This window comes from Linepithema humile, chromosome 2 (genome assembly GCF_040581485.1).
Source record: "Linepithema humile isolate Giens D197 chromosome 2, Lhum_UNIL_v1.0, whole genome shotgun sequence".
Taxonomy (NCBI): Eukaryota; Metazoa; Arthropoda; class Insecta; order Hymenoptera; family Formicidae; genus Linepithema; species Linepithema humile.
The window spans coordinates 21,274,318-21,296,748 of NC_090129.1; the positions used below are offsets into that span (position 1 = coordinate 21,274,318).

At 42.0% G+C, this 22,431-nt stretch overlaps 1 protein-coding gene across 7 annotated transcripts in view; it reads right to left on the minus strand.

Annotated features, from left to right (window-relative positions):
* lov (jim lovell) overlaps positions 1-22,431 on the minus strand; it is a 149,936-nt gene that overhangs the window by 18,137 nt on the left and 109,368 nt on the right. Inside the window, exons 1-2 of one of the 7 annotated variants that reach the window (XM_067350754.1) lie at positions 4,023-4,639; positions 68-3,515 (exon numbers count right to left, since the gene is read on the minus strand). The exons of 4 other annotated variants lie outside the window; for them this stretch is intronic. The gene's annotated coding sequence lies outside the window, so the exon portion shown is untranslated. Of the gene's footprint in view, positions 1-67; positions 4,640-22,431 lie in introns of those variants that run through there. 2 more of the 7 variants (XM_012364564.2, XM_012364565.2) reach the window with 2 other exon arrangements.

A 22,431-nucleotide genomic window follows, 5' to 3' on the forward strand; every position in this document is an offset into this window, starting at 1 on the left:
TTATGCAACTTACAATATTATTTATGTCAATCTGAAATTGGCTTGCAAAGCTTGCAATCATAAATACCAGACATGCAATGAGGCTTGATCATCACACAAATCCGAACAATGGATGCTGCTAGTTGAAGGTTGAAGCATCGGTCTCGCTTGAGCGATCTGATCGAGCTCTTACGGATCTACGATTGGATCTCACGAGTTTGATCTCTCGGTGTGTAGAACACAAATCCTCTTCGTTAATGCGACCCGTTCTTCCAAATTGGAATCCTTCGATCCGGTCAAGAGCATAAAATCTGTGATGTCTCATCCTTCCGAGACATCGATTCGCGACTCATCGAGATCATCGAACTCGCAGAGTATTCGTAGATTTTATTGTCACAGAGAGAAATTTTTCGAGAACGCAATCGCAAAATCCGGAAACACATGGAAGTGCAACGCACAGTCGCGACTTAAGTACTCGCACTTTACATACTCAAGCTTTATGCATTCGCGCCACTAGCAATCTGCAGCATCACCCGAGAATCACCATACGGAAGACCGGTTTTCATACTCATATATTGCTCACTCTATGATCATTTCAGAGAATCTTGAATTTGTGGAATCTTGGAATTTCGGAATAACAAAGAATCAGATCAAAACAAGACACTGATTGATGGACAGGAATTTTGCGCGGGAAAACTGCACATTCCGAGGATAGAAAGATATTTATACCGCACTGAAAATGGAAAAGAAACAGAATAACAAAAACAATGACAAAGAAATTTTGCCTTACACGATTGAATTACATACTCCTCGGCAATTAGATTAATATTAAAAAATAATTATAGAAATACATTGAGATAGGCGAGTATGTAAGAAAGGGATACATAACGATTAAAGAAAATTATGTTACAAATGACGATTTTCTAGCATTTTTGTGCTGTAAGAAGATCGTAAAATCTGATCATGCAATCTCTATCAATATTATAGTTAAACTGGCAAGCAAAGATTAGCGCTGCAACGCTAAGAGAATCTTTAAATATCTTGCAATATAAAAAAGACGAGGAGTAAAAAAGAGGGCAAATGTACTAGGAGCCAGGAAGCGTTGAAACGCGCCTTCAAACGATCAGCTGATTCCTCACTGTCACCCACCGTACAGCTCAATGAGATCACAAAAGCGCACAAGTGAAATTACCGGGCGACGGCGGCCACGTGCCAGGTTTTTTTTTTCAAAAGTAGTCGTATGACACACACGTGTGTAACACGTTGCGGAACATCGCACCAAAACAATCGGGAAACGTGTCGCGAGCACTTGCGAGCGAGATCCCGCGCTAACTCTCACCGCGTGTATCTCCGGTAAACACCGCGCGGGTAAACACTGGTTTCCCGAGTTTCACGAAGTCGCTCGTGGGACACCGAAGGAAATCCACGCGCGTCGGTGGGATGGTGGGTTACGCACGGCGAGAGAGATACGCGAGGAAAGACACAGAGCCGGAGTGACGCGTGTGTGAGCGCGCCACACTCGCGAGGGGGTGGTCGAGAGAGAACTGACCGTAACGTGCGGGTTGCGTGTACGGCACACAGAGCGGCGTCGGCGACGGCCGGTGAGTGAATGCGCTGTGACGTTAGGCGCCCCTCCTAAGATTCTACCGCCCCTCTTGCTCCTTAAACCTCACATGCCAAACCCCCTCCTCGCCCCGCAAGCAATCGGAGCGCCTCTTTCTTCGCAAGGCAGTCGCGCTCGCTCGCTCGCCGGTTAACCCGTCTTCCCTCCCACTCTATTTCTCCCTCTTTCGCTCACTCACTCATATGCGAACTACCCTCCTTCCTTTCCCACTCTCCCTCTTCGGAGTTTCTCCGCCGTCACTTTGCTTTCCCCTTCCACCGTCCCCTTCCTCTCCTCGCACATACAAACCGATTCGCTCTCTCTCTCTCTGTCTTTCTTTCTCTCGCTCTCCTTTTCGCCACCCCCGACGCTTGTCCCGCGCGGCACCAACCAACGCTTGCAGACCACGAACTACCCCTTTTCTTGCATTCTATTTTGGAGTGAGTCGCTTGGTCGGAGACCGAAACCTGTCGCTCGGGAACCTTTTCCGCCCCCTGTTTCCTTTTTCAGTACAATACCTGACCATTCGCCAAGATTCCTGAGTCTAATCCATATGTGTAGAATAATTCAAAAAAAAAAAAAATCGAGATGCTGATCAAGCTACTAATTCTTTTAAACGCGCCCTCAAATTCAGTTGCATTAATATTAATTTATGCAAAAATGTATTGTTATTTTGTTGCAATTTTATGATTGCGCTTAACTTTGTACGTGTACAACGCTACGTTTCTGTACATTATTGTTTAAAATTCTTTTTAAACTATAAGCTTTTAGTGATACCATATTGTATGATAAATGTATAAACGAACATATAAAATCATTTCTTTTCTAATATTTATTTGTAAAATCAGGACTTATTTTTATCTCGAGATTTTTCGAATTTTTAGGAAATTATTGAAAATTGTTTTTATTTATAAATAAAAAGATAAATTATTGAATGTATTCAGTTGTTATTCTCTATTTATTATTTATATCTCAATTTTTACTATCATAAAAACTAATCGCAAGTAAAATATTTCAAAGTCGCTTAAATATAATTATAGAATCTTTTCCTTAAAAAGGTAAATTAACTAAAACAAGATTTTAGCTTATTTGTTTAACAGATTATTTTTATCTCTCACATATATAACATGTTCGACAAATAAACTAAAATTGTTTTAGCTAATTGTATAAATATAAACATTGGAAAAAATAAACCAAAGCAGTTTAAAAAATTGTAACAATTTCTCAATATTTGTAATATGTTTTACATATAAAATATTTATGATTACATAAATTAATTTACAAATCTTTGATCCTACAAAATAATCTTTGCTCAAAACCATACTTTGTATAATTTCCGCTAAATTTAATTAAAAAATTGTAAAAAATAAATTAGCTCTACATAGACAACATGTTGCTAAGAATAAATGGCATGTATGTTGCATTTATCATTATCATTTTTACGTCATGAAAATTATATACATCCATATTCCCGATTTAACTCTTTTAGATTTACCGGAATATATTTTATGGCGTGGTTTGTCTTTCATTTTAAATAAGACTACGAATAGAAAAATTGTACTATTGTACAAATATAAATTTAATTCAGGACCAAACTCTAGATTGTAACGAATAAACGAAAAATAAACTAATTATCATATAATTAGGAAACAAACACTTGTAATTGAATATCCAACTAAAGGTGTAGCGAAAATCGAAAAGATGCACATCGAAGGAAGTCATGAAATTCGAAGCTACTCGGCTGATTAAATTCTGCCGATTTTTATGGAATTTTGCAACAAAATAAAAAAAATACCTGCAGTTTTGGCTATTTCTCCATCTTGGTTTTTAGCCTTTCCTTCTTATTTTCCGTGATTTTCTTCCGTGTCGATTATGTTGGTTTGCACTGAATTAGTCTTTTGAACACTAAATGGCATTGCCGTCGAATTTGAAGCTGTATCCCAGATGAGAATAAGAAAAAGACTGAATGTAACGAAATGCGATAACGAGATATTAACAGGTAAAAATTCCTGAAAAATTCCGTATACGATATAATCTATCCGATTACTAACAATTTCGATTACTATTAATTTTCGGCTCTTGAACAAAAGATAAAAAAAAATAAATTCTTCTATTTTATTCGTAGAATTCAAAAAAATATTTAAGATAAAAATTCATAATTGAATTTAACAGTTATTAAATTACCGCAAAAAAACAATTATAAGACTTTTTCGTCCATAGATTCCAGATAACAATTCTATTTTAACTTTTAAGTCATTGGTTTTGTTACTTATCTATATCTATGCCAATTTTAAAACAAAACATCGATTTTGAGATTTTAATTTTACATTTCTGGCAATTTGCGAGCAAATCTTAATTCTTGACACTCCGTACAAATATGCAAAAAACTATAAGGATAATATAATCCTTTTTTTCCTACGTCCGGTGCACATGCTCTCACCCGATCGCTTTTCTTTACTTAGGAATCCTTGGGATCAAGACGGGACCACATTTAGGTCAATTTGTCGAAGGCAAAACACATACACAAACACCACAAATAAATTTAGGACGCGACTAAAAATAAAATACTGTCAGTCGGTGCCCTGTCGGCAGGGTAGCGGCAAAACGGTGCCTTCCCATCGTCCTTTCTCCCCCGTATAACCTCGATTTTTCGATCACGCACTCTCCTTCAACACATTTGCAAAACAGCACAACAGAGATGTATCCCGTCACAAGCGGCGGAATTGGAAAAGAAAAAAAAAACAAAAAAACAAGATGAACGCACCGCGACTCTCGCGCAGGAATCGCGTGGAATTCCGCAGGTGGCAATCCCGATAGATGTAGACTGTATATGTATACACACGCACATGTAATACGGCACATGTATATCCAGCGGCGCGGTGGCCAGGCAGTCTGGCTCTCAGAACGGTCGCGTTGTGACTGCCTTCCCGATCGTGCCACTGAAAGTGGAGAACGAGGCGAAGAGACCCACCTCCTTGTGCCACCTCCAGCCGGGTGGGTACCAGCCCATCGGACCTCCTTCGCTCGTTTTCTCTCTCTCTCTCTATCTCTTTTCCTCTCTCCCTCTCTCTCTCTCTCCCTATCTCTCTTTCTCTCTCTTCGTGGCGTGTCCAACGTTTAATGTACGTTCTATGTGCAAGTACGTTCTGTCCCTTCGAGACAGAAGCCACTGGTCAAACATGCCGCGCTCCGCGTTCTAAAATATACGTGCGTTTCTGCGTTTCGTTCTGCGTCGTGAGAAGGTAGTTTTTTTCTCTATGGTGTTTATAGCACGTATAGAACGATTTAGTTATGCACTACCTGCTTTCCTAGTGGAATTCTTTACCCTACATGGCACGCACCCTCGTTTACGGTATAAACCTCGCTCCGGTGCTTTTTCTTACCACATGGTGAAATCTTCGAGGGTGGCTAGACAACTAACACATTGTACCTGTCCTCGAATTGATCACTCGAGCGACACCTTTGTCACGAGAAACTTATATGATACTGGTCAGTCTTTGCTGACTGGGTAAAATGTTTCCTGGAATCGGCAATTGCCGTTTCCAAAGACATTGAATAACGGATGATTGTTTTAACTTCTAGTTTTACCATTTCAAATTTTTGGGTTAAACTCGTTCAACAGTAAAAATATACGTAGCGAAACGTAGTAACTAGCGAAGATACGCGAGTTAGTAATAAACAAATAGTGAATCAAGTTTTTAGAGGTTTCAGGTATTCGTTCTCTTTTTTTGAGACAAATATAACTCAGGTTGAAATAACGGTTAATACAACGCTCATGATATATCAAGACGTTTGGAAAAAGAGAGAAGAAAAGAAGTCAGCAATGAATGAAAATATAAAATTTTCGAGACTTTAATTAACGTATTAATTAATATATATTTAAATTAACGTATAAGCTACGTTATTTTAATTTCTTTAGTCGACTTTATACTTTAAGACACTTTGCTGTGCCTCAACACAATAATACGATAACACGTGTAGAAAACAATATGCAGATCCCTCTTCGGAGTGAACAATGGCGAACAGCCAGTGCATGGATACCCGTCCATATTGCGCACGAATTTCCCTTGATGCATCAACAGTAAATCGGACTGAATGCGAATCAGACATTTACGAACATTCGTGTTCGTTATAGCGTGCACATTGTCCGAATCTTAACAAAAAATTCGCAATTGCCATTTATTCATTACTCGCTCGTTTAGTATTAAATTCAGCTAGAGAACGGAATTTTTGCTACAGCGAATTAAGCCGTGAATATGAATCTTGTATTACGATACCATATAAAGTAAGATTGCCTTGGTGTTAACTGTTCAATAGAGTGGAAAAGGGTTTTAGGTATGAGCACGTAATCGAGAAAGGTTTGTTGCAATATCCATGTGACCCCTCTTGCATGTTGATAATCATATAAGTTCAAGAAGTTCAGCGGTTCGGAAGAAAAATGTCTTTCAATATGTTGGGAGACATCGTAGGAGAATGCTATCACTTTCGACCACAGTGCACATTCTTATTAAAGTACCTTGAGCTATTAATTATGGTTCAGCAAGCCAAGATGGCTAATACTTATGCGAACGATGCTTGATACGTTAAACTTAAATTTCGCCTAACTTTACTGTGTAATTTGTGCAATTCTTTTGTTTTTTAGCAAATTACATCAAAATCATATTAAAATAATTAATTTCTAATATTAAATAAATTTATTTTGTTGATAATTTTAATTATTTATGTTTACGAGATCATAAATATAACGGTCTTAAAAAGTTCGCGATACTAATTTAATTATAATTGGCGGGTTATTGCACTAACAATAAAAAATTTCGTTCTATTGACATTCATAATTATTTGTTCTATGATTATTAAAACGAATTATATCTAGAAATTGTCCAAAATACTTATTAAGATTGATTTAAGAATGATGCGCTAAGAATAAAAAAATGTAGATTAAACGATTCGTTTTTGCAATTAACACGATTAGCGTCATCGTCTGGACTGTTCATTGACATATTAATAGTCACGCACAAAGACACACTAAAATAAGAATATTGATTAATAAATAAAATGTCGAAGTTGTATCGTCATATATCTTGAAGGGTGATTATTTCGATAGATTGCGTCGGTTGTTATGGCTAAAGAAATTTCCATGAATGATGTGCAATCCGCAAATAGCACTTCCTTAAACAGTGTGCACATCGTATTATCGATATTTCGTTACGTGCAACGCATATCATAGCATTTTGCATGTGAAAAGTCGCTGGAACAATATTTCTTTATAATGACTTCAATGCGCTATGGTTCCCCGGCGTAATACCGGTAAGAACATTAAGAGTTGATGAAAATTAGCGAGAATTATAAATACACGCACAGTAATATCTTCCGGGGTCCGTACGTAAGCCGCTTATTGCACAAACAATTGCAAAGGCGGGATTCGTATTGTTAACAAATTCCCTTTGGCCGGATGGTTCATAATGACGCGAAAGCGCTTTTTAACTGACAATGAGATGCAAAACGCATAATGTAAGAAAATTTTGCTAACTGGCGTGATTTTTCGTCGGCATCGAACATTCTATCCCCCTTCGACAATTAATATGAAAACCTTTGTCATATATATTATTTTGAGAAAAAAAGATATATCGTAATCATTCAATATTTTTACTATTGCAATATAGTACTTTTTTACAATTTGAATGCAATAATTAGTAACAGATACAAAATATCTTTCGCTTTTTCGTAGGTTTAGTTATGTTTTTCTCTTGAATCATAATTATATAAGATATTCTTTTAACATTTCAAACGTCAATATTGTGACAAAAATAGATGTGAGTATCACGTTTTTCTCGTAACAATTATGGTATCTTTTATTTGAAAAAAGGGTGCGTTCTATTGAATGCTACTGTAATATTTGTAAAGATCCCGGCAAGATAGAATACTGCAAATGTAAGATTTCCCTCCTATTTTAGAAATGCATTCTTAATTCTAAAGACATGGTGTCCCACATGCCATCGCCTTTTGTTAAACGACATCTTCATCCTTGAAGAAAATATTTTCCCTCGAAAAATGGTCACATAATCCCATGCATTCCTAAATCCTCAATGATACAATAGATAGAGAAACACATAGGTAGAATAATAAATTGCATCCATTATTTTCATTTCTGAACGACCAGAACTAAGCCATTTTATAAGTATGCATTTCATCACAAGTTAATAAATGCGAAAAAAAAAATTTATAGATTCAAAAGTTATGTACCAAGTTTCATGTGTCTTTAGAACAATTATCATTCTTAAATCCTCGATTGTGCAGGTTACAAAATAAATGTACACGTAATAGGTATTTATTTCATTCTCGAAGAGAGTTCACTATTCCTACAAAGACATTCTACCAATTTACCAGTTATTTGTCGAAATCAAGTAAAGTAATTAACTGCAATTAAAAAGTTCCTTTGCGAACTTATTTCGAACATGGAGAAAAAATTTTCTCTGGTCATCATGATTAATATGTCCGCCGTATTTCGTGTCGCCTTTGAAAATTCCTCACTACGGCCGAAGGACGGAAAGCCCTCGAAAAGCCCGTAGAACGGAAAACAGTCTCGCATAATTTTTCACGCACGGCGGGAAACTTCGGCTTGCGTCCGCTCGCGCTCGCTGCCTCTCATGCCCGACCCAACCGGAATTAATTAGTATTCCATAGCGCGATAATAATCGCAGTAATTAAAAGACTCCGAAAATCCAGTTCGCCGGTAAGTTTCGAACACTGCGCGTAGTAAAAGAGCAGGGGGGGGGGGGGGGGGGTGAAAGGAGTACAGGGGGGAAAAGTCTGAGCGTTGGGCGGGGGATGCACGCGACGGGGGGTACAAGGTGGCCGTGTAGAAGTACCTACTTCCCGTAGCCATCCGCCCGTCCTTGTGTCCCTGTTTAAGGGTTTCGCCGGTGCAGAGCCTGGTACCACTACACACCCTTCCCCCCTGGTCCCTCGTCGCCCCCCGATCGCCCCCGCTTGCCCTCAACGCGTTCCGCGCGCGCGGCACCCTCTCCTTTTCTCTCTCTCATCCGCTCTCCTCACTCGCGAGGAGGAAACGGTCCTCAGAGGTTCTCATTCTGCGCGTCGCGCCCTCCGCACCGTCACACGTGCGCGGTGGCGCCCGCGCGTACGCGCGTACGCGCGGGGACGGGTGGCGGCGGGCGCGCGTCACGAGGCGCTAGAAAAGCGAAGGTGCCCACGGATGTATTTTTTAATTATTGATTTTAATGACGAGGGGAGCCGCTGCCAACGCCATCTTGGATGCTGGGCGGAGTAAGAAGCGTTCTCTCCCATCCCCTGCCCCCCGCGATCCCGTCACGCGTTCTCACTCCCACTTGCTTTCGTCTCTCTCTCTCTCTTCCTCGCTCCTTTCCTCTCGTGCTTCGCTGCGACTCTTTTGGGGGCCCCGCTCCTTCTCTTTCTTTCTTTCCCGCGCGCGCCGGCTCCTTCTTTTTCCACCAACCTCGCTTCTTCCACGGTACCCTCCCGTTCCCACCGCCTCGACGCCGTCGCTCGCCGCGCGGTCTCCCTCTTTCTTCTCTACTAATGCCGAGAGATAGACAGATGATGATTAAGAAAGCGCCGGTACGTGTGAGGACAACGCCGCGACGCCCGGTACCTCCGCCCGCGCGCCGCGCCGCGTTTTCCACCACCTCTTTCCTCTTTCTCCACCTCCTTGTGCTTCTCCACCTCCGGCAATTCTTCTTCCTCTTTTCCTCTCCCGATTCTCTCCGCTGCACTTCTCCCCCCTCCCCCCTTGCGCCGGTCGCGGGCTCTCCTTTTTTTTCCATCGCTTGATTTCCGCTCGTTCGTTCCCTCTTTCCTCGTCTACCTCCTTCCGCCCCCCTGCCCCTCCACCGAACCTTTTTTTCTCTTCGCGAATCTACTCTCCGTTGCGGTTACACGTTTGTCGCGTGCATCATAGTTCGCGGGAGAATGCCGCCAAACGACTTGCCCGCTATTTGTTTGTTACTAACATGATAGTTTTGCGGAAGAATATTAGACTTGGTTAAAGCGTGGTCATTATCAGACGAGCGCGAGTGAGTTGAGCGGCGATGGTGAACGCCAAGTACCAACGATTCGAAGCGGAAAATATCGATCAACGTCGAGACCGATCTAACATGCGTTTCCTCCAAAAAATCCATTACTTTTATCACGAATGACGATTTTACGACTCTCTTAATCTTTCTTGAGATGAATCTAAATGTTGATCGGTGTTACATCTCATCAAATATAAAATAACATAAAATCACTGATAATTGCTACTGAGAATTTTCCGCACCAATACTATGAAAAATCGTCACTTTTACGACGGAATTCTCGGATTTCATTTTTGTATATATCAACTTAATGCCGAATACATTTGCTACCAATCATATGTACGCTTACAAAAATTTCAAGACAAAACTTAATATGAAAAACTAAATTCTCCAAAAATTGATAAAATTTGTATGAAAAGAATATTTTGCAGGTATATTAAATATTTGCCATTTTACTATCGAATTAAATAAATTATTTTCATTAGAATTTTCTAACCTTGCTAAGTAGCCGACTTTGTTTAAGAATTTTTTGAATTGTCTTTTTCTATTTTAATATATTCTTTCTAATGTTCCATTTCTTAGTGGATTTTAGAAAATGCGCAAGTGCATGTATGTAGATTCATTTACGCTAAAAGAAAAGTTGCTGACTTAATATTTCACTCTTAGCAAATTTTTTCAGTCATTAGCAAAAGAGCTTGTTAAAAATATTAATCTTATTTGCTGAGGATAGTTTTGCTGAATGTGCAATTTATTTCTATAATAACGATTCTTATTCAAAGCACTGATGATTTTGCTGCAACAGCATTTGCTAAAGATAAATTATTTTGCTTAAGCAGTAAGTTCTGCGTATATATAAAAAAATCTGCTCAGATACTTCCATTTTATCAATGAAACAAATTTCACGTGTAATATCGAATAATTGGTTATATAGTAACAGAGATTGATTGCTTCCATCGGATATGCACTAGCAGCGACGGTTTTGCTGCAACGGCAAAATTCTTTCTCTCTGTGTTGTAATAAGTAACTAAGAGTACACGCATTCGTAGCGACATATGTGCGTATACAGCGAATGAAAACTGAGACCTGTACGTGCCACACACGCGCGAATTGCATTATCAGTAAGGTCAGCTCGAATGAAGTTATTTGGAGGTCATGTGTTTATTGGCTTTGTAGACGTATATATGTATCCCGTAATATGAAAAATCTACATCATGATCGCTCGCAAGCATGTATAAAATGGGACGGATTCATACAAAATGGATGCATTTAATTATGCAAAAAACTTGTTATCTTAAAACCGAAGTAATCGCATAAAAAATTCATTCGTGATGTTATTAAATTTTTCAATAAAACATTTGGTGTAACGTGAAAAATTATGCATGTATAAAAATAAATAAGTTTGCTCAAGTAGAGCGTATTTAATTACGAAGGAGACTGTCGTCTAGCACAAAAATAGGAATGCTCGCTTTTCGCACATAGAATTATTTCTTGCATTAAAATTAAACGACGTCGATAATGTCTTACAATTATAGCTCAAACATTATGGAGATTATTTGTTTCCAGATCTATTCGTACAGATCGATGACCGTGTTTCGCATAATTAATCCTTACTCAGGCAACCGTACAGTATAATCTTTAATAATAAAAAAAAAAATCATTAAGTTTACTTGAAATTTACTTCTCCAGTATCTTAACTTCCATCTGTCAAAGATTGTTATCAGCCAGTGACGCCAGCGAAAATTTCTCTTACTTCCGATTGCGAGAAGGGGCCGTTTAGATAACACTTAAACCCGCTGTTTATCGACATGACTATATCCTGGCTCGTAAACGTTCGTACGAAATCGATCCTCGACACTCAATCTTCGCGAGCAGCGGCCGCGCGCGTATACGCGTGGAGAGAACGGCTAACTAACCGTACCCGCGATCGATATCATCATAAGGGTGAAGAAGATTCATACATTACGTATGCCGTATGAGAACGAGAAGAGAAAGAGAGAGAGAGAGAAAGAGAGTCAGACGGTCGAGGCCGCCCAGCGCCCCATTGTGAATTAATTACCCAGAATCGTCGCGGGGGGCAGCGCCGTGGCGCATCGCGTCAACGCCGAGTCACGTTTTCGTTAATTCTCACTCTGGCCTCCGCACCGGCTGTCGTTCCACCGCGCTTAAATACTTATCGATAATCCGATCGGTGCGAGCCGAGCCGAGCCGTGCTGGCGACGCAGCCTCGTCTTCGTGAAGTCGACGCGAGTCCGCGATCGAGCGGCGTGACGGGACGAATGTGCGCGCGATGTTCTCCAACGAGGCGATCTCTTCACGCGTGTGATCGTATCAATTAGATGACTCGATATGAGAATTAGAGTAGTATATTTTTTTATTAGGCAAAAAGATCGACGCGGTTGCAAATTGAATTCTCGCGTGAACATCTAATTTGATGTCGATAAGGTTCAAAAGACGTAAACTCCTTCAGACGCGAGGAATACAGTATTATCCATTAATTCGATCTAAACAAATTGACGTGCATGTTACGGCATCATTTAACGTCGCCCGCTATTTCAAGCGATTTCAACGGATGTTTATTCCAAGATAATTCAATAATTATTTCGCGCGATCGTTAAAACGCGTATCGAGCAGATTTGTCGTAGAAAATTTGTCACTTAATATTTTATGTGGAGAAACTGCCTTTTTGCGCAAGTATATCTCGTGTATATCTCTCTTGAACGAGGAAACTTTACGTCATCACAACATCAACGGCGGATTTTGCCGTTGACGTACATATATATAGGCCAATCTCTTTCAGCGACAATGCCGCGATGCACGCTTCAAAGACCGCGTATCCTAAGAACACCGTGAAAGCAGACAATGCGCGACGGTCCAGTAAATCCCGATCGATGCTCAGCGTCCGAGGCATGAGAAAAGAGATCGGACCGGAAAGAGTGGATCGCTCGGTGTAATTTTGTTGACCTTCCCGCCGTTAACCCGCGAGCGTCCGCGGTATTGAGCGTCGGTTCAAAAGTTTTATTCACATGCAAGGGTTATATAAACTGCTTTCTAAGTTTTACGTCGGACTGCAAAATGTATAGATACAAAATTCCCCATTGTATCGCGTTGCGGATAATACACAAAGCACAAATAACAGTTAATCATATTAATAAATTATGAAAAATAATTTTTGTTTTATTTTACACAAATATCTGCGTTGCGCGTTTTTATCATTGAAAAAGTAATTAATTTCAACTTGCAGTTTGAATGTCCCATTCTTTCAGGAATCTGAGATTGAATTTTTCTTTCGTCATCAAAATTTTATAAGCAAAACTTTGTTAAACATTAATGTGATAATTGTTAAAGAAACGACATTTACAATGACGAAGAATCCACGCAACTCAATCATTTGCGACATTTCGTTCGCACAACTTGGTTGTCTCTCGACGCAGTTTTATATGGTCGGAATAATACTTGAATAAATAGATTCGGTTCCAACGCGTCTCGTTAATCTAAACGTCGGCTGCGATTGAACAACGAGTCCAGCGGACAAATCATCTTGTCGCGACATGAGAGACACGCGCGCTATTTATCTCCCACGAAGAGCGATCGAGAATCGATGCGGCGGCCGTTGATTCAGCTTGGCCACACTTGCGAACACTGCAGCCGCGTTTTATGGCTCTTACCTTTACGCGACAGGACTTACGGGATGGTGTGAACAGAGGGTGGTCGCGTGACACGGTATAGTAACGCGGAGAGCGTGTCGGAGGACGCGCCGAAGAGATGGGTTAGGGCGGAAAGGGAGGGCACGGATCAGGGTGTGAGAAAAAGCAGAAGAAGAAGCGAAACGAGATCAGATCGCGGCATCCGTTGAGGTTTACACGGAGAACATCCCGAGGCGCGTTATGCTCGCGCAAAGTTCCGCTGCGGCGCGGGACCACATAAATTTCGCGACCGTTCTCAACGGTAACTCGTGAAGGATTTTTACGGGAACAGATTTTCCGCCTGCACCGCTTTCCTTAAAAACTGCATTTTCTTTTGTGTATAATTACGATGTTGAATAAATTATTGCAGAAATCTCGAAACATCATTATCGGAATGTTGAATTTTTACTAAATCAGAATCCATTTACGTCAGAGGTTTTTTTTTATAAAGGAAGCGTGCAGAAGTAAAAAAATTTTAATAAATAAAAAGAGTGTATAATATATAATATGCTTTGCAGATGATAATTTCATAATAGTTCATTTCAATAACAGTTTTGTCGGTGAATAAAATTCTTGTGAGCGCTTTTTAAAAAGTTACATTAAAAATGTAATCTGGTTAAATTGTATGAGTGGAATTAATCATTTTCTGGCTTCCTGATTTTCGAGTCTCAGTTAGTTTCTATCAGCGCGGCGTGTGTCCTGGCGAATGTCCAGCCACGGGGGACTCTCACCGTAAAATCCGTTATACCATGTCTAGAATAGTATAATCTCTTAATCGTGTTTCATGAAAAAAACTTCACTGTCTTAATTACACGGTTACTTAAGCAGAGGTGATATTTCATTGTCGAACGTCGCCGAATTACTGAAGAATTTATCCATTTAATTTTATTCACAAAACGAAAGTTTCTCCGCATACAACTTTACACTACTTATATATGTATATATATACCGTGCTGCGATATAACTGAGATACGATACGCCATTATATTGCGTATGAGGAGACGGCAGCAAGCATAGCGAGTCGAAGAAGTTGCGTGTGTAACCGAGCGACTTGTCAGGGAGAAAGTTGGCGACAACGATGGTGTCGCGACGTCGCGATAATTATAGATCTCGCGGTCCGCCCACCCATGTTACACGTATACATGCATATATACATATGTAAAGATAATAAAAAATATATTGATAAATGTAAGAAGAAAACATAATGACGTATATTGTTTAAAAATTGTTTAAACACAATGTCTCCGTGACATTATAATGAATATTATTGTTGATTCTATATGAATATCATTGTGTCGTAAGAGAATTAATAAGCTTACAGATCAATGCGGGGCGTAAAATTATTCCGTCTCTTCGTTCGAAGAATAGAACACTTAAATTTTTGTTATAAGTTTGTCGGTCAACAGACACTACAAAAAGACGAAAAATTATACAACACCTGCAGAATAGAAAAGGAACAAGATTAAAAACAATTTCTTGAAACTTGTCTTTCTTTTTTTCAGCAAAGCACGCCCGCTGAGCCAGAATTGCCGCGTAACGTATTGCCGAACTCTTCTGGTTGTACTCGGCTGCGTGCTCTCATAGGCATCGAGCGTTGATGAGTCGAGGGAAGACGAAGGGAGAACAGAAAGAAAGAAAGAGAGAGAGAATGGAGTGTGGGCACGCTGCAGGAGCCCGAACGAGCCTGAAGAGAATGGAGGGCACGAGGAAAGAAGGAGCGCGGCAAAGGCAGAAGGAAGCAAGGAGCGGGCTGGCCCCTGGGATGGGTGAGACGGAGCAGCGAGGGAGCGAGGGAGAGAGACGGTAAGAGCGGGAGAAAGATGGACGGAGGTGGCGGAGGTGGAATTAATGCACGCACCGGGCCACGCACCCAAACCCCTTACAGGCAGCCAGCCTACTTCGTTATACGACAAGTATAAGAGGAGAGCACAGAGACTTTTATTGATCGCCTGGCAAAAACTCAGAACCCTCATTTCGTGCTCCGTACCCCCAACTCTCTTACTCGGCGAGCCTCCACCAGCCTCTCTCTTTCTCTCTCTTGCCTTTCTTTCTCTCGCCTGTACCATTTATCCCCCCGTTCGCGGAAAAAGTGACGGGCTGTCGTCGTCGTCGTCGTCGTCGTCGTCGTCGTCGTCGTTGCCGCCGTCGTCTTCGTCGTTGTCGTCGTCTCCGGTTCCTTCGATACTAAAGCCGCGCTACCTCTCGATAATCTTTTACACTTAAGACCGAGATAACCCTTTCCCTTTCTACGCAACCCACCCCGCACACGTACTGATCCTCTCCATCTCTCTCATCCCGTCACGTTCTCTTCCTCGCTGCCGCTTTAGCCTCCCTCGCAACCAACGAAGACCGAAGGCACCCGAGGCGATGTAGGTACGTGGCGGAATTACATCGGATACCAGGAGGGTGGAGGTCGGGGGTTAAGGACGAGATTCCGAATCTTGGAACGTGCGCGAAAGTCCTTCTTCCAAGATTTTTCGAAAGGAAAAAAGAAAGATACTCTTTTGTTTCAAACGATTGTAAAATGCCCATGACATTGTGAGCTGCCACAAAGACCATATTCATGGCTGTTGTTCTCTATTTTTTAAGAATATAAATATGTAACTTGATATAAAAAAATCATATATATATATTTTTTTTTTACTTTATAAGTTTGCATGTCAAAAAAATTCTTTAAAACTAATTCGATATGTTTGATTCCAATCAATATCGTTAAAATCGTAAAATAATCACAACTTATTTCACAAACAGAAGTTTTATATATGTATACAATGATAAAATAATGCGTAAACAATTACATAAACTTGAAGAGAATCATCGTGAGAGAAAGAGAGAAGTTTAGAGTTTATCGAACTCGGCGACTTAGCGCGGTGCACCGCGTAAACGGTCGACAGACGCGAATTGTTCTTTAGACAAATCGAGACATCCGTGTGCGTCGCGAATTCAGAGGAAAAATGTCCTTCCCCCAAAAATTCCGCACAATACCGTCCGCGCCACGGGAGAACCGGAAATATATTCTCGTTTTTGGATGGATGCAGAAAAACGATGGACCAATCGTCGGGTCTGTCGTGGCGCTCGCTCGCGATCCCATTGTTCGTCCGCGCACGCATAATGCATAGAAATATTAGAGCTTTTAAAGCTTAAAAACGTAAGCGCGTCCGTGACGCGAGGAGAGAGAATGCACCCTCTCGATACCGAAGGAATGCTCTGTGTGTCAGCGGGTAGCGGGAGAAAGGGTGGAACAGGGGGGGATGGGTGGCGGAGGGTGAGAAACGAGTAAGATGTGTTTGTTCCATACGAGCTATTGTCCGCGAAGACTACCTTTCTATTGTTTGTCGCAGTCTCGCCCTCTCTCTTTCAACGGCAGCAGCCACCCCTGTCGTTCAGTATCTTACATCGCGCCCAGCTTTATTTCGAGGGTTTTGCGCCACTCGAAAGAGGAGCGTCGGCTGCGCTCGCGCGAAACTCCACACACTGCTTTTCTTCGGTTACCTAACAGAATCGGGACGGACTCCTTTAGGATCTTAACGAAGATAGTGACTTCTCACTTCACACGTAGATACGTATACACGAGCACATAGATTTACAACGTTCTGGAAAATTTCCTAAAGACGAGTAGAAATATATAGCTGCATAACTTACAAATCGCTGCAACGAAAGAAGCGAGAATTGTAGGAAGAATTATTCCGTCTGCGAATTCTGTTTGCCAAATTTATCACAGGATGAATCGTAAAAATTTATTTACGGAATGTTTTGTACACGTGCTCTGCTCGGTACAGATAATCCCCTGCCGATTAAAGTGACATGCGTGAGAGTTGAAGTGTACGGAATGAAGAGAGCTTTCCTTAGTTTTCCGAAGGTGTTAGATAACTAAAAGCAAGAAAAGCGAGGATGAGGAGCTCGCGTTTCCTGCGACCATAAATTAGTGTGTGAAGTTTTTGCACTACCATAGTCGCGCACGGATGCAATGCGCTTCGCAAGTCACATCCATCATCGCGATCTCGCAAGTCATGCGACCGCCGTGGTTGTCTTCTGGCGAACAGCCGGGGAAGAATAGCGTCATTATCAGAGAAACGTCGACGCGTTCATTGCGCGATACGTCGATTATCATCGTTAAAAATAAAGACACGAGAGAGAAGCCGTTGCAAACTGTTACGAAAAAGTTCAAACAAGACGTATATTATTAAAATAATTATTAATAATTATATTTTCTACATCATATGTTATTAGCTATCATAATTTCGTACAAAACTTTTCGTTAATTTCATTTCTTTTCTTTGTCAATGCCGATCAAGTTTTTTTGCGACTCATCTTTCATTAAAAATACTTCATACTTTTGACCGAGATTGTATATTTTGATTGCCTCTCTTGCTTCGCGTTATTATAAGCTACTCCCTACGTAATGCATTGCGCGATTAGTGTCCTGAAAGGAAGGAGGGGGGATAAAGCGGGCGACTCTCTCCTCAATGAAAGGGTTAAAAGAGAGGGAAAGGATGAAAGGGCCACGTGCTCGGCAGACGACGAACGCGAAAAATCTCGATTTGACTTTGTGCATCTGGCACAAGAGATGCATTCGGACGAACTGCGTCGCGTTTACATGCGCATCCGCACATCCGCAGATCTACTTATACACCTGACCGAACAAAGTACCTGGCCGGTGCGCCTCACTGTTATACGCCGACTCCTGCTCGAAGCAAAGAGGGACGGCGTGTAATAATAATTAAAGTTACGCTCGCACACAATCATAGTAATAGCCGCCAACCGGTCGTCCATCGCGACGTGGCCAGAAATAAGAGGGAATATCCAACCGACACAGAGCACGGTGCCGTCACACTCGAGTGCGCGAACTCTCGCTAAAGACTAAGGAACGGAAAGGGGGAGAGGGGGGGGGGGGTTAGGGACAGATTGGTGGCGAGCGGGGTCGCGGGGAGGGAAGAGCGCCTCCTGGAAATATTCTAATAAGCAAAATTTTCGCTTTTGTATTTAAGAAAAGGGAAAGAAGTGGTGCCCGAGCGCAGTCGTACGCGAGAGGAAAAGGGCGCGAGAGTCGGGAGGAAACGGGCGGTTGAAACCGGGGGGAGGAAGAGGGTGGATGATAAGGAAAGAATGAAAGCACCGAAGCAACCCTACCGTACACTCTCTGGTAGTCGCAATGGTGATGGTGGTGGGCGGGTGGTGGCGATGCCGGTTTTCAAGGGGTTAGAGTGACTTGAAGGAGTACGGGTAACGTAGAGAGAGGCATAGTACAGAGTCGCGAGAAGGAAGCAGAAGAAGCAGAAGAAGAAGAAGAAGAAGAAGAAGAGGAAGAGGAAGAGGAAGACGGACAGACGAAAGGGGAAGGAGGGAGGGCGGGAGAGGGTCGAGCTGGTCGTATTGTCTCAGCGGGGTGGTTACCCGCGGGAGCGCGGATCGAGGGGACATCGCGCGGAGAGAAGGAGACCGTTGGGGGATGGCGGATGTCAGAGGATGAGAGGTAGCGGAAGGGGACCCGGCGGTGGTTGAAGGAACGAAGCGCGGCTGCGGAAGAAGAAGCGGAGAGGCAGAAGAAGAAGGAGAAAAGAAGAAGACGAAAGACAAGGAGGTTGCAACGCGCGAAAGAAGGGGAGAAAGAGAGGGAAAGAGAGAAAGAGGGATTGAGAAAGAGACCGCGGGACGCGAAGGGGGTAAGACGCTGCATGAAGGGTTGGAAATGTAGATAGAATTTCTTCATTTCGCGTCCTTCGCCCCTCCTCGCGCCCCCGCCCGCCCGCCCGCCGACCGCCACCGCGAGTCTCTCTCTCTCCCCCCGCGCCCTCACCCCGCTTCCACCTCGCGTCGTCTTTTCCTTTACCACCCTCTACCTCCCTCCTCTTCTTTCCGCGCCGTCCCCTGCCCACACCCCATATACCCACACCCCCGAACACCCTCGTCTCTACCCCCGGCATTCCCCTCTCATTTCACCCATCCCCGCCATTCTTTCTCTTAAGACTCCGTGGCAGAGGAATCGTTAAAATCTGGCCGTACCCTCGGTGTACCCACCCTACCCACCCTTTTGCCACCCTTTCACCACCCACCGGCACCATCGCCCGCGCGAGTCCTCCTACTCTTACTCTCTGCCTGCCGTTGGAGCTACCGACTCTCCTCCCCCGCGTCCCTACAGTCACTAACCCTTGAATGCCGCTCACTCACTACTTACTTTCGCGGGTGGTTGCGAGGAAGTAGCCCGGGCGGGCGGGGACGCGAGGGGCGCCGTAGGTATCCGCGAGGAGTAACGTTCGGCTATTAATCAGAAGGATGAATGCATATACATTCGCGTTGCGGAGCGCGTCGCGCCAAAACTACCTCCTTCCCCTCCCCGGCACGTTTCGTTGATTAGAGTTTGTTATCGACCACGTTCGATTCGTGATAGTTAACCTCCGCGGAAAGGCGCAACTGGCCAGATGACTTGATCCATTAGAGATTATCGATTCGACATTTGAAAATAGACTTAAACTACTACCGACGATATTGAGTTTTAACTCTCAACTATAATTATATTTACATAATGAGCACCCGATCGATTTGTACCAATAATAAAAAAGTCACTATATTGTTATATGCTATCCTATTGATATTTTATTAATTTAATGTATACAAATTTTAAAAACCAAAAATATGTAAATAGACAATAATATGAGGACGTGATAATTAAACAATTGATAACATCGTGCCAATATCGCGTCGATACGTATCGTATAAATAATCTTATCGTCGAAACTCAGGTGAAAGTTTTGAAGCGTAAGTGGTATCGAGGAATACCGCGCGAAGGAGATGGAACAGCCGCGGATATCGATAGCAGCTGCGATAGTTCTGAAAAGTTTAGGAGCACTTTGTGCGACCTAGAGCACTGCAATATTTACATTGATCCAGTATTAAGTAGAAACAATACAAGTGGATCTTTCGAATTTACATTTCAATTTGATGATTAATAATTAACGTTTTTACTGATTATCTTAATTTTATTTCGTCTACAAAACTCTATTCCGAAATTAATAACTCGATAATGCCATTTAACTCGGAGTTAATAGTTAATTCACGGTGTCATATCTGTTTACCTTCCCCTTTGTCGCAGTTTAATTCTATTAATTGGATATTATTAATACGGATTAATTAGATATTAAGCTTACACAGTTACGAAATATCGCAATTATACTTCAAAATTATGTACTTCTAATTCATTTTTTTAAATCAGTGTTTGAAATTAAAATTTAATGAACAAGGCTCAATTCTTTCTCCTTTTTTTTGCTATTATATTAATTAATTATCATCATCGTGAGTTATTATACGTCATAAAGGCATATCGCGATTACGTTTATTATACGCTTAACTCCCCGCTAAACCGATCCGGACGAACTTGACAACGAGGTGGTGCATGGAGTTTAGGGTCAAAGACGATTGCGTCGCCGGCTCCTTTTCTCTCTCCGTCCCGCTCTGATCTTGAGGCTGGGCGAGCCGAGCAGGGGGAAACGGCAAGAGAGTTTTCGACTGACAACTCAAGGGTTATTGTTTCAGGTACTGCGGATTTGCATTATTTTCTCCGACTGGTCTCGCCGTTCGTTCATTTTTGAATGTTGCATTCTCAGTCACGGCTTCGTCCTTCTTGCGTATCGCGATGCATTTGTGCAGGCGTAATTAGCGATGCGATCGAGTGTCGCGCTTTTCAGCTCCTAACTTATTCAACGTTTCTCATTCTACTGGTTCTCTCTTCTCTCGCGAGAACGAGAACGCGAGACGTCACGACGCGAAGTACACAGGATTGTGCTAGACCTACCCAAAAGTATCTTAAAGGCAGATTCTCTGCGATGAGTCTTTAGTTGATATGCAGTCAAACTAATTTTGAGTAATCTCCAAATACTTATTATTAATTACGTATTATTAATTGCAACATCGTGTGCATTTTCTATATATTTCTGTACGTTTCGCATACGTTTTTCTATAAAATTCTCAACTGCCGCGCTCAACTTTTCTCACACAACTTGCTAAATTTACGCGTCATATCATTAGCGAAATTTAATGCTCATTTTACGATGCGCATTCATTACTACTCGATATAGACTTATCTCTCGCGTAGACCGCGCGTTCTCCCTTTACGTCTTAACTGTGTTAGCCCTCATAGCCTCAAGGGCCAATAAGACATGGATGCCCACGGTTATAAATTCTTGCCATATTATGTATAAGTGAATATATTTTCCTCTCATCGGAACTTTTAATTATTAGTGACGTTAGGCAGAAATTTTTAAACATGTTTATATGTTATAATCATATGCAAGAGCACAAATATCCAAGACACAAAAATATATGAAATATTCGAAAGTTAGTAAAACATGATTTCGTTTGTGTGTAGCGAATTTAACATGTAGATTCGACGTAGTTTAATTTCAATCATGAAGATTAAACAGAAATTCATATTAAGTGTACACAAAAATAAAAATTATATAAAACTATGTGTAACGAGTGACTCTACTGCTTAATATGGGTTTTCTTTTAAATATTCAGCTCGCTTCAAGTTCTGCTCTCATGATTATTTTCCTGCACATATTAGTCGACGTCTACAGATCGGAGAAGAAAGGGGACCGAGAGGACTTGTACGAGATCCAGGGGGACGGGGAAAGCGACCCTCCGCCTTGCGTGAAAAATATGTAAAGTATTGATTGCATTTTATAATTACTTGGGAGCTGGTCGTCTTAGCTACCCTATCCACTCTCGTACCACCCTCGCGCTCACCACCCTCTTCTCTGTGTTCTCGCACCCTTCGCGTTCCTACCGTGGGGCTTTCTTCTTTCTCGTTTTCTCTCTCTCTCTCTCTCCCTCTTTCTCCGTCGTATCCTGATTCCCTCGCTCTCGCTCCTTCGCCGCTCTTTAGTTATCTCGCTCGCGCCCGCGCGCGTTCTTCGTTTCCGTCGCCACCGAACTGTCAGAGATATGTGTGCGTGTTCTACCCCTGCGTGGGCTGGTGTGCACGTTCTCATGTGTTTACACTTGAACGGGCAAAGAGATAGTCGTTCTCGCTTTCTACACGACGTGTACCGAATTAGGAGAGACTAGGTTGATATACTTCAATATTAAAAACAATTGCGATCGCCGATCCTAGGCT